A 20152-nucleotide genomic window follows, 5' to 3' on the forward strand; every position below is an offset into this window, starting at 1 on the left:
GATTGGTCAGCACTGTGTCAAATCAACGCTGAAAAATTTTAGCCATCACCCCGGATTTAGGTACAGTTTTGGTGTTTGGTTTTTGGTTTTTTGGGTTTTTTCCCATGCAGCTTCAAATTCTTAGAGTCTTTCCACTATTAAGGTTGCCTTGGTTGTCTGCCTTATCTTCTAAATAAGCGCTTTAATGGCCTTTCTGATTTTAAGTTACTTTAACTTAAATGTAATCTGGTTTTATTTTCTTATAAAGCCTGAGGGGACGCTTTCTGACTTGAAATTATCTGGAAGTCCTGGGGCAGCTTTGACTTGTGTTACTTTTGAGGACCACTTCGTGGCATTCTGAAATGGGAAGTGGCGAAGCCTTCCTTTTTGGAGTGGTATCCTCAGAATACACACGAGCAGGAGGCATCTGCATATTGTGAACACGCTTCTGAGCCGCACAGATGTAGGTCAGATTCTGGCCATGACGTTGTTAGTGTGGGCTCTAGTTCAGCTGCTTAACTTGGCTCCACGAAGAGTTCTTCATCTGTGAAGCGGGTACGATAAGGCCAACCTCCTAGCACTGTAGTAAACACTCACTAAAACCTATTTATAGCACGATATAAATGGTGGGCACTTGATAAATGGTGCTTATTTTTATTCATATGCTCACAGCCAAGTCCATTGACCTCATTTTCCACAGAGATAAGGAAATGAGCTTCTCCACAGTGGTTTTCCCTGCTATGGGATTATTTGACAAGATGGCCATTACACGGGCGCACTCCGCTCTTGGAACAAACGTTTTGTAGTTCTTGGACAGTGAAGACTGCAGGGACTTTAGTGACTTTGCTTACTGCAAATACCACAGGAAATACTTGAAAATACCTTGAAAATACCACTTATGCTTTTTGTTTTCTTCTGCTCTCCAGTGATGTGTTGCTTTACAAAATTTACATTTGCTGACTGTTAATTTGGACGCTGGAATTAACATGAAAATAAGTGTCAGTTGCAGACTCAGATGGCGAGCCAAACTCCAAGAGTTAACAACGCGACCCTCCAGTTTTCGCTGCTCCTCAGCCGTACTGTGTATATCCAAGATTGTGGAGTTTAGGAAAAAGAAGAATATGTTTTCATTTAAGATATCAGATGTATTTGCTGAGTAAACCACTGTGGACATCAGGAAGTTTTGGATCACGTGACCATCCATGTGAACTGAATGAATAACATGCTAGAAAAAAATCACCCTCAGCATTTAAACTATAGACTAGTTTGCTGATGTGGATTAAAAATGTACAGTGAGAAATCTTATTCCAAATATATTTTTAGTTTTGTTAATAGAGCAAGGGATGAGCCAAAAACAAAACCAAGCGGGGGCGCCTGGGTGACTCAGTTGGTTAAACTCCCACTTCAGCTCACATAATAATCTCATGGCTCGGGAGGGAGTTCTTATCCTCCGTAGGGTTCTGTGCTGACAGCTCAGAGCCCGGAGCCTGCTCTGGATTCTGGCCTCCCTCTGTCTCTGCCCCTCCCCTGCTCACATGCTGTCTCTCTCCTTCAAAAATGAATAAACATTAAATGAAACAAAACAACAAAAAAGCACCATAAGAGCAGAGATGGACATTTTAATAGTATTTGTGAGAATTCCTGAGGGCGATAAATGAAAAGAAACATGAAGCTGGGTTATTTTGCCTCCTGCCTCCACACCACTTTGTGAAAGGTCCCTAAAATAATCCTGTCATAGTCCATGTAAGGCTACAATTTTACTGAATTTTCCTGAAAATAGATCAGTTAAAAATATCACACTTAAGAATCTAATGAGAAGAAAGATCTTATTATAATGGGCTTATAATAGACTTGTTACTTTGTATCTTTTCTCTGAAACGTGTAACTTTCCGAATGCCATTAGGCATGAACTCAGCACCTTGGCTGTGTTTTATACTTTTCTTTTTTTTTTTTTTTAATTTTTTGTAATGTTTATTTATTCTTTGAGAGAGAGAGAGAGAGAGAGAGAGAGTGACAGAGCATGAGCGGGGGAGGGACAGAGAGAGACAGAGACACGGAATCCGACGCAGGCTCCAGGCTCCGAGCAGTCAGCACAGAGCCCGAGGCGAGGCTCGAACCCACAAATCTTGAGATCATGACCTGAGCTGCTACCTTAGTGCAATTTCAACAATTACCCATTGATAGATTGAATGTAGTTTTCCATGGTGAATTACACTTTTAGATAATTTGTTTTGGTTATCTGTTTATTTATTATTCCTTTGATGATTTCTCACTATCAACATCCGTGTTGAATGTGACTTTTCATGTTGACCTAAAGTAGGTGCTCACCCTCCTCTTGTGTCCACAGGCTCAACAGCCACTGGAGTTATTTGCACGTGACCTACAACCTTTTTACCTTTGCATAACAACTGAACCTCCTTGCCGCCTGTTCATTTTTAAATCTATACTTTGGGGTCTTAGAAATGGCCGATAAGCATATTTAAAGGTACCAATTTAATAGAGCCGTGAAACTGTGAGTTCAGTTAACAGATAGTATTAACACATCAGTTTCAGGAGTTCTGTTATTTGTTTATCAGTGGGAACCCACAACTTTGATTTTGTTTAGTTCACATTTAAAAGAAATAATATCTTGGGGTGCCCGAGTGGCTCAGTCAGTTGAGTGTCCAACTCTTGATTTCAGCTCAGGTCACGATCTCATGGTCGGGAGCTCGAGCCCTGTGTCAGTCTTTGTGCTAGGGTGTGGCACCTGCCTGAGATTCTCTCTCTCTCCCTCTCTCTCTGCTTCTCTCTTGCTCGCACACACGCTCTTTCTCTCACTCTCGAGAAGTAATTATTTATATTCATAATTCGGTCCAAAACTAAACCTTAAAGTTGTGCTAGGTGTTGGATTCTAAGTATCTATTTCCAAGGGCTGGAAAGTTAGCATTTACATTTCCCAGGTGGGGTTTTAGAAGGGAACTACATTCTTCACATAGGTTTGGGGCATTTTCCTGATTCCAGGTCCCAGATCCCTGGATTGTTACCACAATAGTATGTTACCGAACATACTGAACACGGTATTCAGTGGTGGCCAGACTGGCTAAATTGTTACTCCATGGAGAGTCAGTGCGGAGCCTGAGAGTCCTATCCGGGAGTCCTGAGCAGGGTAAGTACTCCAGGCCTTTCAGAGATTAGTAAGCACCCAAGTCTCTTTATTACTCACATCTGCTTAAAATACATGGGGTGGCTTGTTTTTCACCACCAAGCCCTAAATAATTCAAATGAACTGCTTTTACACCCATTCTTTTATGTGTGCGATTTGCCAAACAATTATGAGGAGGTAGATAAAATTGTCAAATAGCTAAAGACTTGGAGAATGAGAGGTCACCCATTAATATTTATTATTCTTGTGTGTACTACTATAAGCCAGTTTGTGTTTTGCACTGTAAATCCAAAAATGTGTTATATTATTTCTGTCAACTCAGGTTGCCAGCATAAAGCCAATATAAGCTGGTTTTATAGGAGTTTACCTATAATCTTTAACAGCTGGTCTTGAAAATAATTCAGGTTTTAAAGTTGGAAATAACCTCTATTTTACTAGGTAAAGAAATAAAAATCTGAGAGGAAGGATTAGGTGATGTAATTTCTTCTGTTTGATACTTAAATTCCAAAAGAATCTCAATTTGAGAAATATAAAAATATCGCTGAGTTGCACTTTTCTAGGACTTTGAGAAGTGTGGGTGACAGAATGCATTTTATGAACATTTTTTTATGCCTTGTAAAAATAACATTACATATATATGCTTAATTCTCTAAAACAATGAACTTACTTTCTCTCTGCTTTTTATATTCCTTTATGGTTTACTACTTTAGGCATTAAATCAAGAATCTAATATGTTGAGGGAAAAGGGTTTCATATCAAAAGCGTCTTTCTTCAAGCAAATATTTGGTGGATTCCCACATGTCTACTGAAATAAAAACTGGTGAATACTATGTATGTGTATCACAATATTCTTTTCAAGACTTTGGCAGTAGAATTATTTAAGTATGTCATGCTATTTTGAAAGCCAACTATGGGCTTATGGGGGGAAGGGAACATATCCATAAATTATTCCTTGCAAGGTTAAGAAGTTTTTGGATTTAAGATCCAGCAGTACTAATTAAAATGTTGTGGTTTGCAAGGTAAGTGGCGAGTTGTATTAGATTTAGTCTGTGTGGAAGTAAAAGGAACACCGTGGCTCAACGCAGCTAATGCGTACCAATGAAGTCGAGCCATTCTGACGCAGATTTGACATTTTTAAGCATCTCAATGCACAGTTAATTGCAACTGACATGTAATCTGCAAATGCATTGTGCAATAGGCTTGCTCTTGTGGGACAGGTCAGCACAGTGTGTGGCAAGCTCAGCTTAGCCTTTGTTAAACACTTGGGCTCTGCAGACCCAGTCATCTGGGTTCCAGGTCTCACTCCATCAAAACCAAAGTCCAGGATATGGGGCACGTGTTACTGAGCTTAAAGCTTGCCGTGTGTATGTATGTAAAATGAGGATCAGACTTGTATCTATTATGTGATTGCTCTAAGAATCAAACGGAATGATTTATGCTATTAGTGCAGATTCCCTCCGGTGAAGGAATTCTACACTGTCAATTGACTCCAAAGGCAAGAAAGAAATGAATAATTGTGCCGATATATAGTTTGACTCAAATGACGATGTGCTGAAGAGCACTAGCTAAAATAGAAGTTGAATGTTAAATAAGGTATGAGGCGGTCCTTTTAAAGCACTGCTTCCCCTCCCAGTAGCTTTGCCAATGGGCAATGGGCCTGACTGCCGGGTGCGGACCCCTTAGCCACTCTGGCACCCTTCCGCGTGGTCTGGATGGAATGCACGCACAACCGGGAGCACGCACACACCTTGCCCCCTCCACACTCGTGCTTTCCATCGGGATGGCCATGTTAGGTTTACGTCAGGCTAAGGCGGCAGAGATGCTACGAGAAGGGATGTCAGTGGATGCTGGAAACAAGGTCAGGAAGCAGACTCGTACCCTCTGTGTGTCGCTGAACTCCCTCAACTGTGTGCATGGCTGGGTGCCGTGGGGGCTTATGACGTACGGCTCTGCTTTGCTAACCAGTGACTTAGCCAGAAGGCTTGGAATCTCTGCCTCGGACCTCACATTCTCAGAACGAGAATAAGTTTTCAATGGGAACGGCAACCCCTTAGATGTGGCACTTTTGTGCAGAAGACAATCCAAACACCAGTATGTGGGACTGCTGACCAGAATCTCATTCTTTACTCGAAGCACTAGTTATGTTAGTTGGGAAAGAAGAACCAGTTGATGGTCCGGTTGTTTTAGGTTAATGGAAGTGGGTGGTATTGATTGTGAATTCATGTTTCCATCCAAAATGTGTGTTTACACTAGTAAAAGATGATGATGACGACAAAAAACATTCATCACACAAGGAACTAACGCCACACACTTGACCTCCAGAGCTGTTTCCACATTGAGGGATGATGTTAGTATCAGTTCTCCACCTTCTTCCCAGTGACTCGTTCTGCTATCAACGTGAGGGACTTTTCAAGTTCCATCGTTTTTCCTTATTTTAGAACTGTTTAACCTCCTGCCGTCATTTGTGTTCCTCTATAGGCAGGACTGCAGGCTCTATTTTGTTGTCTCTTAGAACTCCTTGATTCAGATATTTGAGTAATGAGTTCTGTCAGGAATTTAAGTAAAAATGCCAAGTCCCTTACTGTCTTTCTCCCTTTGTTAGTTTTTTTTTTTTTCAATGTTCATTTATTTCTGAAAGACAGAGCATAAGTGGGGGAGGGCAGAGAGAGAGAGGGAGACACAGAATCCGAAGCCGGCTCCAGGCTCGAAGCTGTCAGCATAGAGCCTGACATGGGGCTCGAACCCACAAGCTGTGAGATCATGACCTGAGCCGAAGTCAGATGCCTAACCGACTGAGCCACCCAGGTGCCACCTTCCTTACTTTCTTTAGCTTTCTGCTCAAGTGTCACTTTATCATTCTCTGATCATGCTACCTGACATAATAGCTCCCCACCCACAGGACTTCCTATCCTTTATGGCTACCTATATTTTTCTTTAAAACACTGCCCCGTGTCATTATAAATCTTGTTTACTTTATGCTTCTTCTCACTGAAAATATGAGGTCACTGAGAACGGAAACTTGCTTTTTTCTTTTTTTTTTTAAGTGATGTATTCCCTAAGTGCCCAGTGCCAAGCGCATAGTAGGTGCTCAATAAATATTTTCAAATAATGAATGGTATTACTCTGACCACAAAGCACACTCGCACATTCAGGGACTAAGGAGGAAGAAGTGGCTAATATAAAGAACGAAACTTAGGGATGGGGCGCCTGGGTGGCTCAGTCGGCTAAGCATCTGACCTTGGCTCAGGTCATGATCTTGCAGTCAGTGAGTTCGAGCCCCACGTTTGGCTCCATGCTGGCAGCTCGGAGCCTGGAGCCTGCTTCGGATTCTGTGTCTCCCTGTCTCTCTGACCCTCCCCCGCACACGCTCTCTCTGCCATCAAAAATAAAAAATTAAATGAAAAAAATTAAAAAAATAAAGAATTAAACTTAGGGGGGAAAAAACCCCAAAAAACCAGAGGAGACAATCTCCTTAAATTTCTCCCAGGAAAGAGCCTGATATGAAAAGCATTAGGTCTAGAAAAAATTGATAGACTCCCTTTACATTTAGTTGTTGATATCTAGGGAACCTGACATCAGGTTTGGCAGCAAAGTGTGGTGAAGGATATCAAAGGTGGACACAGTATAATCTGTGTTTTCGTTGGAAATCAGGGAGGTATATTCACTGATGTAGGAAGGAAGCAGAAACAGGTCCTCCCTTAGAAGGTGGCTGGGAGGAAATTGGGTGGTGGTTCAGGGCTCAACTCTGCCAAAGAAGAACTGTTAGAGGACCCAGGGGCATAGACAGAAAGTAAGTAAAGCGGAAGAGGTCAGAGGTGGTTGAGGTTCAGTAGGGAGGCTGCAGGTTGATGCTCCCTTAGACACCCAGGAGTCTGGTCTACAAAACCACAGAAAGAGGACACAAAATTTGGGAACACCATCTTATCATCTAATAGGAAAAGACGTCCTACTATATGGCCAGATTTGGCTCACCTCGATTCAGAGCACGGGCGAAGGTGCACCCATGTGAGTATGTGAATATCCCCTGTGGTTGGGTGGGTCTTAATCAAAATGGATTGGCCAAATGGATTGGATGGCCAATCACCTCTAACAGTACACTCCCATTTCTCACCTCTTCCTCTCGCCTCTTCTTCTCCCCTGCTCTCAAAGAACTTACTTTTGCCTCCATCAAAGCCTTCAGTACTTTACCTAATCCTCCTCTCTCTTCAGTCCTTCCTGTCCTGGCTCTTGATGCAAACCACAACTGTATTAACAAAGCCAAGCCCTTTAAACCAATTTCATGGCGTGTGCTCTTATCATGACCTTCTTAGATGTCCTCACTCCTGTCTCTTATATACAGAAGACAGAGACAAGAGTAAATTACTGAGATGGTCCAACAGTCTCATTTTTGCTGTTCAGAGTCATCTGGGTTCTCATTGTCGAGACACTACCTTCAGAACAGATTTTTTTCCTCTCTTGGCAAGCCCTCAGAAACCACCCGGTCCCCCTCAGCAACTTGTGACCTTCTACAAATAAGATCAACAAGAAAGGAAGGTCTCCCTTTACCCCGCTTCAGAATCTGTGCCTTTCTACTCCTCTGTGTCTTGGGAAGGAGTGTCTCTTCTCTTCCTTTACTTCTCTTCCTAGCCTACCTACTTCTATTTTCAACCGTCAGTGGAAGGTGCCAGACTTCTTCGCTTTCTCTCTCTCCTGACAAAACCCAAGCGGAGAGACTCTCCCCCTGACTTCTGATAAATACGTTCACTGGGAGTACCCTTTTTTCCTGAGGTTTACTCTTCTATATTACGAATTCCCTGTTCTAGATCATTTTCTTCTTTCTTCAAGGTATGTGTAGAATGATAGTTCGCCATCTTGCCTGAGACAAAAAGCTAGTTCCAGCTACTATTGAAAATAAAACTTCCTAGGCCAGTACCCTGTATGCATGAATTCAATGGGTCTAGGACAAGGCCTGGAGATAAATATATATATATATATATATATTTAATGTGTATTTATTTATTTTTGAGAGAGAGAGAGAGAGAGAGAGAGAGAGAGAGAGAGGAGAGAGAGAGAGAGAGAGAGAGAGAGAGAGAGAATAAGCTGGGGAGGAGCAGAAAGAGAGAGGGAGACACAAAATCCAAATCAGGCTCCAGGCTCTCAGCTGTCAGCACAGAGCCCCACACAGGGCTCGAACTCACAAACTGTGAGATCATGACCTGAGCTGAAGTTGGACGCTTAACTGACTGAGCCACCCAGGCGCCCTCGGAAAGAAATATTTTTAACACCCCTGCTCCAAGTAGTTATTGGGCAAGATTTGGGGAAAAAATGATACAGATGATCTATTTTTGATGCTTCTCTTTTCTGGCTGTTGTGTCGAAGATCTTTTCAAATTTCTGGGCTTTACGTACTAATTCTATGCAAATGGCTCAAATATTTATTTTAATTCTTTTTGTTTGTTTTCTGGTAGTTCAGTTATTGCTAGAAATCTTGGGTTGGTTGTATACTTCAAAATCTGTTTACCTTTTTTCCTTTTTAATTAATAAGTTTTGTTTTTTAGAACAGCTGTAGATTTGTAGAAAAATTCAGTGGTTTACAGATTTCTCATACAACCCAATCCCCAACAGTTCCCCTTATAATATATTGCATTATATGGTATATTGGATTAATTAATGAACCCACAGTGATACATTATTAACTAAAGTCCAATGTCCATAGTTTAAATTCAGGTTCGCTCTGTATGCTTCATAGTTCGATGGATATTGACAAATGCATAATGTCATTTATCCACCATTTATCCACCATTATCACACAGCATAGTTTCCCTGTCATGAAATTCTCCTGTACTCTGTATATTCTTTCTTTCTTTTCCCTGGAGCCCTAGAAATCACTGTTCTTTTAACTCTTTATTTTTGCCTTTTCTGGAATATCATCCAGTTGGAGCCATAGAGTATCTAGCCTTCTCAGAATGGCTTTATTCCCTTAGCAATATGTATTTAAGTTTATTTTGTGCTGTTTTATGGCTTGATAGCTTCTCTATTTTTACCACTGAATGATGTCGTCTGGGTATACTGAAGTTGGTTTCTCCACTCATCTATGAAGGCATCTTGGTTGCTTCCAGTTTGGGAGCAGTCATGAATAGAGTAGCTGTAGACATTTGTGTGCAGGTTTTTGTGTTCACATAAGGTTTCGCCTCAGTTGGGTAAATACACAGAAGCACAGATTTTGGATACTGTAGTAAGACTATATTTGGCTTGGTAGGAACTATCTTCCAAAGCGGCTGTACCATTTTGAATCACCACCAGCACTGAATGAGAGTTCTTATTGTTCTGCATCTTTGCCAACATTTGGTGCTATCAGTCTCTTAAAGTTTTAGTCATTCTAACAGACATGTAGTGGTATCTCACTATTGTTTTAATTTGCAATCTTCTGATGACAAATGATGCCGATTTACTCCAGGTAGAGAGATATCCAAGATATTGTACTAACAATAACAGGACCTACATTCTGTTTTGAATTTGGTTGTGGAATGATACATTGTTTTAATCTGCAATGTCCTAATGGCATATTTGTTGAGCATCTTTTCATATGTTTACTTGCCATCTGGATATCTTCTTTGGTGAGGTGTCCAGATCTTTCGCTAGGTTGTTTTCTTACTATTGAATGTTGAGAATTCTTTGTGTATGTTGGATACAAGTCCTTTTCAGATATGTTTTGCAAATATATTCTGCCCATCCGTGACTAGTCTTTCCATTCTCTTAAAAAAGATCTGATTATCTTTTAATCCCCTATCTCTGTGACCACCAAATTGTTACCTCCTAATTCTAGCAATCAATAGATTTACTGTCCTGGTTTTGAACAGATAAAACTGATCACTATTACCTTTTCATGCCCTCAGGCCCATACATCCCTATCCTTTGACCATTCTGGTTTGTGTGTGTTTTTTTTTTAATATTTAAAAATGTTTGGGGTGCTTGGGTAGCTCAGTTAGTTGGTTAAGCGTCCAACTTCATCTTAGGTCATGATCTCATGGTTTGTGAGTTCGAGCCCCGCGCCGGGCTCTGTGCTGACAGCTCAAAGCCTGGAGCCTGCTTCAGATTCTGTGTCTCATTCTCTCTCTGCCCTCCCCACTTGTGTTCTGTCTCTCTCTGTCTCTCAAAAATAAATAAATGTCAAAAAAATGTTAAAAATGTTCTACTAAAAATGATTACTCTGTTCTTTCGATCGTTTAGGCCCAAAGAGTCAGCCCTAACTTCTTTTTCTCTCATACTTCTCATTGAATCCATTAGTATATTCTGTTGGTTCCATCTTCTAAACGTGTTCAGAATCCAACCAATTCTTAACACCTCCATTAAAAGCCTAATGGTGTAAACCATCATTACCTATATCCTGAATGATTGCAATAGTCTCTTAGCTGGTCTCTCTGCTTTTTCCCCTGTCCTTGTAGAGTGCATTCTATTCTGATGAGAGCAACAGAGTTGACTCAAGTAAAAGGCTTTCCTTAAGACTCCATTGAAAATTCTACCATCTTTCTCTATCGCTCTCTTTCTACTTTTTGTTACCCATAGCACTTACTGTCATTTAACCGACTAAATATTTTATTCGTATATTTTGTTTATTTTTCTGCTCCTTCTGACAAGAATTACACCTCTGTTACAGGAGGGAGTTTTGTCTGCTTTTTTTAGTGCTGTTGACAGAATGTCTATAACTTTGTCTCGCACAGAGTAGATATTCCATAACATATAGATGAATAAACATATTGCTTTTTAATTGGTTTTATAGCTATGTGGACACCTGCATTTTCTTTTCTTTTGGACCCTAACTAGCACTATCTGTGCCTGAATGTTTGGAATCTCCAAGCCTTTGCAAACTATCTTGTGTACAATTAGGTGTTCAATAAACTTGTCAAATGAAAAGAATGAATGCACCTGTAAAATACCATTCTACATCAAATTCAAAACAGAATTTAAATTCTATTATTGTTAGTGTTATATCTCAGATGTTTCTCTATATGAGTAGGTCAATGTTTGGCATATATATGCATATATATCTTTAAAATGAACAGGATATTAAACTTTGGTTTCTCTTTTATGTGATTACATAGTTGGGCAGGCATACTTTAGAAATACTGCCATAAAATTGTGCTTAAAAAAGAAGAGAAATTTTATACTCAAGTATACAATTTTTAAGCATTTTTAAGTTCGAGTAGAATACATAACATAACAAAGTTGTATGTAATTATAATTTAAAATAATATATAAAAGATAATTAAAAATAAACAACATACATTCCACAAATGCAAATTGATTTTATGGGTGTATTTAAGATTTCTATTCAGGTGAAAATTATATACATATGTATAGATGTATACAAACACATACACACACACATATATACACACATGTGTATGTATATATACATTTCTGTATGTATGTATATATGTGTGTGTGTATGTGTGTGTGTGTGTCTGTGTATATATACATTTCTTCTTTTTAATTTTTTTAAATGTTTATTCATTTATTTTGAAAGAGAGACCATGAGCTGAGGAGGGGCAGAGAGAGAGAGAAAGAATCCCAAGCAGGCTCCACGATGCCAGCGCAGAGCCCAGTGTGGGGGTTGAACTCACAAACTGTGAGATATGACCTGAGCTGAAGTCAAGTGTCAGATGCTTAATGGACTGAGCCATCCAGGCATCATATATATATATATATATATATATACACATTTCTATGTTTCTTGATTTTTATGTCTATTTCTAGTTGCATACATAAATACAACTAGGGAAGTTATACCCATTTTCCAAACTCTTTGATGGAATTTCTTGGTGTTCCCAGCAAAATCCTCATGTGACTGATTTCTTTTTTAATTTGATACAAATTCTTATTTAACTCAAGGGCTACGCAGATACACACTTGAAAAAAAAAATAGACTAACGCTATAGCATTCTCTCTTTGGTTTCACCACATTGACTTTTGTTTGGTAGAACCTACCAGACCAAACTTTCTCCTTTAAAAGGTTTTTTTTTTTTCCAGCAATGATTATATCCCTTATCTGAAGCTTTTCTTCCATGTTTTATTATTTGGTAATGAGACATGACTCATTCGAAGGGAAGAGTTTATTTATTCTATCATTTTAACTGAATATCCCCTACCTACCCAGGGGTCTGGTGGAATGTGAGTCTACTTAATCTACTCGCACTTGTGTTCATAGCTGCAACTTACGTTGGGTGGTCCTTTCAAAGCTCAATAGTAGCAGCACAGCCAATGTCACAAATGAATTCTGCACATGCAGAACGTCGGAATGCAATGATAGGATCCAACCGCCAGTGTGTATTAAAAAAGAGTTACCTCTGTATTAAACAAGGGTTTGCTCCAAGATGGGGGAGGAGATATATTACAAATCCCCACAATGTAGGTTGTAAAATCACTTCACATTCTTGCCAAATTTCGTAAGAATCTCACAAATTTGGGTGGCCCGCATTTCACGGTATGGCTGGTACATGAATCACGTGGACACAGTCGCATAGGTCAGCATAGTGATCAAAACGTCAACAGTCGTCTTCGCATCCCAGCCTCTCATGCTATTTTCATAGGAGGCGAGTCCTTTCCACTCTTCATGCTCTTTTTGCACATACGATGTCATGGAAGGTTCAAAGAGCAGTCGGTTGTTACTCTAGAATAGTGGCCACATTGCCATTGCCTCTCTTTAGAGTAACTTCTCTGTGTATCTACTACACGGCCTTTTGATTCTGCCACTGCACTCATGTATCTTACTCTGGCAAGGAGTTTCGTTTCAGCAAGAGAAAGCATATTGTAGTAGTTAAGAGCACAGGCAAGGCTGAACAGCTCCGATGTGAATCCCAAAAAGCTCCCAGAACGTACTAAGTGTGTCATCTTAGGAAGCTAGTTGACTATTCCCTACCTTAGTTTTATAACCTCCTCGGGGATTAAAGAAGATTCATGGAGCTGATTTTTGTAAAGACTAGAGTACTGACGGCCATGGTAAGTGCTAGCTGAGGATTTGTGATTTTTATTTGGTGGTAAGATGTGTGGAATGGAGCAGGTGGAAATCATACTGGGAGCGGTGGCCATAAAGGCTGTGTATAGCACATAGTCCAGAAGACTCGCCCCCCGTGCCCCCGATCCCAGACAAGTATGATGGCAAACTGGGCGTTGTCCATAAAGGACTCCAGTCCTACCATCTATGGACTTCATACTCAGAAGCTGCTTTCCAGAGTGTTTTCAGTCATTAATTACATATGCCCAGAAGGACAAAAATGGGAGAAAAAATTTAAATGAGACTTGTAACAAAAATGGTAAAATACTTCCCTTGTTGTGGAAAAACACAAGAGGGTCTGTATAAATATAATCCATAGTGTTAGTTGTTAAAATCCCCTTGTCCCCTGAGAATTAAAGAGAAAGGCGGGGGGGAACGAACAGCTGTAATGTTGAAAGTTTTGTGGGAAAGGCATCAATGTTTTCCAATAGCTCATGTCTTTCTGAAGCTTTGTGCATGATTTGTGTAAAAGATAAAGCATAAACTGCAGTTAGGTGAATTCACATTGCACTAGGAATTTTTGCCAAGCAAGGAAGTAAGGAAATTCCATAACTCCTCAGTGTTCTGGCTTCATTCCATTTGAATATATTGAAAAACAACAGATAGCCTTCACTCTTAGAAGATGACCACTTCGACACTAGATGCCGTAATTGTTTAGAATAGCGGTAGCTTTTGAATTTTTATTGAAATGACTGAAATTAGCGAATCTCAAATGTATTAAATTTTGTACTACTATTCCTCTAATGTTGGTAAAACAACTGTTTTTCTCTCCCTTTGGGATACTACGAGTCACCATCCTATTAACAGGTTTTAATTAATCCCTTAGTGGCTTCTCTTTACCCTGGATTTCCTCCATCCTACAGGCCCCAAAGAAGAGCCTGAAATAAGAGCTTAAACGCAGGTAAGTTTTGTTGGCCTGTAACTGGGGAAAGTGAAAGGAGGGAAGGAGTCAAAGTCAAGCCAGGAGACATTCTCGAGTTGAACTGATACCACTGTGTGAAACTGAGCTTAGATCCTGCCAGGTACTTCTGAGGGGTGCCCTTCAGAATGTGTCTCAGAATGATCCTCTCAAGGAATAGTCCGCCATATTGCCCACTGCAGTTAGGCAGCATTAACCCGTGAATGCCTCTTTCCATTTACCAAAGATTGCCTGACCGGGAATTCGTTCTCCCATAAATAAGCCCAAGTTGCTCAAGGGCAAAGGTGCAAGGTATGCATTGCAGCTGAGAGGAAACGCTGCCAGATTACACTTGTGCAAAACTGGGGACTGCAGCCATGACTGGAGAAAAAGGTGATCCCCGTGAATAGGGGCAGGACACAAGAGATGTCTAAGACAGCCCTCTCTACAGGGAGCTAGCAGTAAAAATATCATAATTGTTCAACATTTCTTTTCAGTCTCCTGCTGAACAAATTCCTCTGGAGCCTACAACGAGTGAAACCCAAGCCATGCCATGTACACCATTTTAATAGAGAGAGGTTCTTCTACAAGAGGGTGGAAGATTCACTTTTATTGGCTCTTTCATTATATGATAACTTAATGCGTGTTTTATTATTTTTTACAGTCTTACAGAAATCCCTCGGGGTTGTTGTTTACCCCTGTCTTAAAAAGTAGGAAACGGAGATTCAATGAATTTAAATAACTCCTTCTAAGTTCCTTTGTCACTTTGCCCTGCAGTGGAAGCATACACCCCCCCTTTTGTTGGTGGTGTTGTTGTACCAAATCACCCCCTACACAGCAGTGTTTCAGAAAAAGAAGGTTATGTTACAATACCTCCTACAGAAGAAAAATACCATAGATTATAATGAAAGTATTGTAATGTTCATGAGCAGCTCTCTGGATTTTATTCCTTTCGCCCTGGGCAATAGTTTCTCTTGTGCTTCAGCTCCACCCATCTGCTCCAATCTACAGAGAAATACCTAGTTCTTTTCGATTTAAACATTATAATTTTACCTACTGTAATTCTCTTAAGTGTCTAGTCTCCTGATTATTTACTTAATATTTTTATTTACTAAATATCACAAGCTATAAGAAAAGGAAGCCTTTTCAAATATTCATCACAGAAAACCTAATGTACAAAGCAAAATTTCAGAGGAAAGCCTTTTTATAATTCGATTAAAGCTTTAAAATGAAATACAGTATAAGTATATTGAATTACTTTTCGGCCAAATGTTTCCTCCCTTATGTTTCTTTATACAATGTTTTTTAAAAGATGTATTCTCTGTTTGTCCAGTTAAATATTTTATTTAAACCTTAAATCGAGAATAATATATGCTTTATGTCATAATAAAAATAATTCAGTACCTTGCTTTTGTTAAAAACAAAGGGCAATTATATTTTTTAATTACTTAATTATCTACGTCCCCATGTTTTCATGAACTCATCATTTATTTGGCTGTTTAGGTTAGCTAAAAAATATCAAGGGGTTCCTGGCTGGCTCAGTTAGTTAAGTGGCCGACTGACGGGCTCAGGTCATGATATCTCGGTGGTTTGTGAGTTTGCGCCCCTTGTAGTCAGGTTCCCTGTCTCTGCCCCTATCCCGCTTGCACTGTGTGTGTGTGTGTGTGTGTGTCTCAAAAATAAATATTTAAAAAATTTACTAAAAAAATATCAAAAATGACATTTTAGTTTTTTGATAAAAAGAAAAAAACAAAACAAAAAATGGAAGCATTGCTGAGGTCCAAAACAGAACAGTCCATAAGAGTACATACCTGAAAACCCAGCCCATAATACATTATTCGAATAATTTCACCTCATTATGTCTCTTGTAATGAGGATTTCAGGTTGTCACACTCTCAGTTTATTTTAATTCTGTGACTTGGTGTTGTACCATGACAAAAGACAGGAAATGTATCAGAGAAGTATGGCAGTGACTTGGGCACCCAAGTCGTTGATATACAATTTAGCTCAACTAGGATTACACTGAGAATGCTCTTTCCTGTTCTGCCAAGATTTTCTTTTGTAGTTCACTGATAGCTGGGGTTCTCAGAAATCAGAGACTGAGGCATGAATTTGTGTGCCGCTATTTTATTAGACAGTGCAATCCAACGGGAGTAAAAGTGAGGGGTAAGGAAAGAAAAGCAGTGAAGGAAGGAGAGCACAGGAGAAAATGCTACCAGGTGGCCCTGCTTGTATTAGGGACAAATGTCTTGATCTATCAGAACTATCTGCCAAGAACTCATGATGTTCTGTCTCTCACGATAGTCTGTAGGGGAATGGGGATGTTCCAGACTGAACGTGTTCCCCCCCAAATTCATATGTTGCAACTGTACTCCCCCATGCGATGGTATTAGGAGGTGGTGACTTCAGGAGGTAATTAGGGTTCGATGAGGTCATGAGGATGGAGTCCCCATGATGGGATTAGTGCCCCTGGAAGAGTCTGGAGAGAGCTCGCTTCCCCCTCTAGCTCTGCTGTGTGAGGACACAAGGAGAAGTCAGCCATCTGCAACCAGGAAGAGAGTTCTCACCAGAGCTAAACGATGCTGGCATCCTGATGTTGGGTTTCTAGCCTCCAGAGGTGTGAAAAATAAATTTCTGTTGTTTACCAGCCACCCTGCTTAAGGTATTTCTGTTTTAGCAGCCGAAATGGGAGAGGAGAGAGGAGGAGGATATGGCCTGTGGGTTTCCATCTCCAATTGGTCCAATTCACCTTCCAGGTGTTCCTTCCCTAGCAATTCTGGCAGAAGGAGGAAGGGGGAAATGTTCAGTGTCCATAGGGGAAGGTGCTGTAGGGTTGTGCCCTGCTCAAGTTATTAGCCAATCGCTGTGGCAGGGCTGGGCAAGCACCTTCAGAGTTGGGCTCCACTGCAGAGGCTTAGGAGAAACAAGCAGGTAAAAGGCAGAGAATCCAACTGGGTCCAAGATGCGCAATCACAGGCCTCTGATTGGTCAGTAAATCGTCATGTTACATATCAGTCTCGTATCTAAAACAAATCAGACCCATATGGTTAGTTTAGTAAAATGTCCATTTCATAGAACTCTAATGATTATTTCCAAGCTATAAAAGGCCCTGAATCTTTGTTGTTTCAAAAAAAAAAAAAAAATACTGCCAAAAATAAATAATTTAGCGCCCCCCCCCCATAGCTTCACCAAAAACACATTGCAAACTTTACATCCATGTTTTACATGTTTTGTAGATGAGTCTTTTGGAAACGTGGGATATGATTTAAAAGCAATTTAGAGATATCTCCAAAGAAGATTAATGAGCCAGAAAAGAAGTGAGAGGTCAGAACGTCTTGTTTTATTAATAAATGTGACTGCCTGAAATTTAAAGTGTTAGGCTTCTCAAATAACATTACTATTTTTTTTTAAAGTTTATTTATTTTTGAAAGAGTGGGGGAGGGGCAGAGAGAGGAGGACAGAGGATCCGAAGCAGGCTCTTAGGTGACAGCAGAGAGCCCAATGCAGGGCTCAGACTCATGAACGGTGAGATCATGACCTGAGCCGAAGTCGGACACTTAACTGACTGAGCTGTCCACGTGCCACTCAAATAACATTATATAAAAGGCAAACAGGGGTGCCTGGGTGACTTAATCAGCTGAATGTCCTGACTCTTGATTTCTGCCCAGGTCATGAGCTTTCAGTTCATGGGATAGAGCCCCACTGAGGGCGCAGAGCCTGCTTGGGATTCTCTCTCTCCCTCTCTCTCTCTGCCCCTTCCCTGTTCTCTCTCTCGCTCTTAAAATAAATAAAATAAACTTAAAAAATAAATAAAAGGCAAACAAGAAATCTTTGCAGTAGATATGTGGGACACATTTTATTATTTGTATACATAAAGAATTTCAATCAAAATGGGAAAATGACTTAATGAAAAGTAGATTAAGGCTGTTAAGCGCATCTAACAATAATAATAACTAGCATTTATTGATCGTTTAGTGAGTGCCTATGCCTGGGCTAAGTGTTTTATGTGTAGTAAAGCTTTCGATCATCTCAAGCCCATGATGTAGATACAACATTTTCTTCCCCATATTATAGGCAGAAAAGCAAAAACAAAAATACAAACCTCAGGCACAAAGAGACTAAATAATTTGCTGGAAGTCACAGAATAAGTTACTAGCAGAGCAGGGATTTGAATCTAGGACATATGACTCTCAAATCAAAGTCTGTTACCAACATGCTACACTTCCTCTCTGCAATTTGCCTTGTGGCAATTTACAAAAGAAGACACTAGGTAGTTTTGATAATTACCAAAAAGTGTTTTACTTTTATAAATGTGATAAGACAATGTTATTTCATACTTAGCAAATTGACTTTTTTTCATGACTGTGGCACATGATAGTATATGTCATATATGTGGTATATAGTAAGATCTTTAAAATATTCATATTCTAAGGGTGCGTGGGTGGCTCAGTTGGTTGAGCGTCCAACTTCAGCTCAGGCCGTGATCTCATGGTTCATGGGCTTGAGCCCCGTGTCGGGCTCTGTGCTGACAGCTCAGAGCCTGGAGCCTGCTTCGGGTTCTGTGTCTCCCTCTCTCTCTGACCCTCCCCTGCTCACGCTCTGTCTCTCTGTCTCTTAAAATGAATAAACATTTAAAAAAAATTTTTTTTTAAAGTTCATATTCTGTCAACTGGTTACTCTTAGTAAACAAGAATACAAAAACCATCAGAGATGGGGACAGGCATTTATGTACCATGAAGATCTTCACAGAATGATGGAAATATTTGGTGAACAACCCAAATGTTCAGAAATAGAAAAATGATTAGATATGCTTTAGGAGAGCAAATTATGTCATCATTAAAAGGTAAGCTTTCGGAAGAAAAGCTTTAAGAAGCTTAACAAACTTAAGTGATATTAATTTTAAGTGAAATAAAATTGTATGTGAAATATAAACCCAACTTAATTAAAAATGTGTATGTGCTATTTGAATATTAATAATCTTTAGGATATTTTTTTTACAGACTTCACTTTGTACTTTTGTATTATTCTTTAAAATTATAGACATTACCAAACAGTTTAATTTAAAACATGCTATTGACCTAATCTTTAGAAATCTAATTCTTTTCAACTAGCATCTTCCTTTTTTTTTTCTTCCAAGATTTTATTTAAATTTAAGTCAGTTAACGTATAGTGTAATATTGGTTTCAGAAGTAGAATTTAGTGATTCATCACTTACATATAACACCCAGTGCCCATCACAACAAGTACAGTCCTTAATACCCATCAGCCATTTAACCCATCCCCCTGCCTACCTCTTTTAAACCAAACACAGAAAGAAGTATTTAAAATAATAAAGCAAATAACGTCCAGAAAGGCAGAATCCAAAGACTGATGTTATAATGGTATCATCAGCAAATTACTTTCTCTGTGGTAACTTTAAATACATGGGTTGTTTAAGAAATAACTCACCAGGATGTGTACAGGTAGGTGATGTTGACCTTTTTAGAGTGGCTGCTGGGAAAGATTATACAATTAGTCCATCATGATTGCATTTGTGTTTTAAAGATGAATTTTCTTTGTTGTTGTTGTCTTAGAGTGATTTATTTATTTAATATAATTTATTGCCAAATTGGTTTCCATACCACACCCAGTGCTCATCCCAACAGGTGCCCTCCTCAATGCCCATCGCCCACTTGCCCCTCTCCCCCACCTCCATCAACCCTCTTTGTTCTCTGTGTTTAAGAGTCTCTTATGGTTTGCCTCCATCCCTCTCTGTTTGTAACTTTTTTTTTCCCCTTCCCCTCCTCCATAGTCTTAAGTTTCTCAGGATCCACATATGAGTGAAAACATATGGTATCTGTCTTTCTCTGACTTATTTCACTTAGCGTAATACCCTCCAGTTCCACCCACGTTGCTGCAAATGGCCAGATTTCATTCTTTCTCCTTGCCAAGTAGTTTTCCATTGTATATATAAACCATATCTTTTTTACCCATTCATCAGTTGATGGACATTTAGGCTCTTTCCATAATTTGACTGTTGTTGAAAGTGCTGCTATGAACATTGGGGTACAATTGCCCCCATGCATCAGCACTCCTGTATCCCTTGGGTAAGTTCCCAGCAG

This window comes from Prionailurus viverrinus, chromosome C2 (assembly GCF_022837055.1).
Source record: "Prionailurus viverrinus isolate Anna chromosome C2, UM_Priviv_1.0, whole genome shotgun sequence".
In the NCBI taxonomy this organism is placed as follows: Eukaryota; Metazoa; Chordata; class Mammalia; order Carnivora; family Felidae; genus Prionailurus; species Prionailurus viverrinus.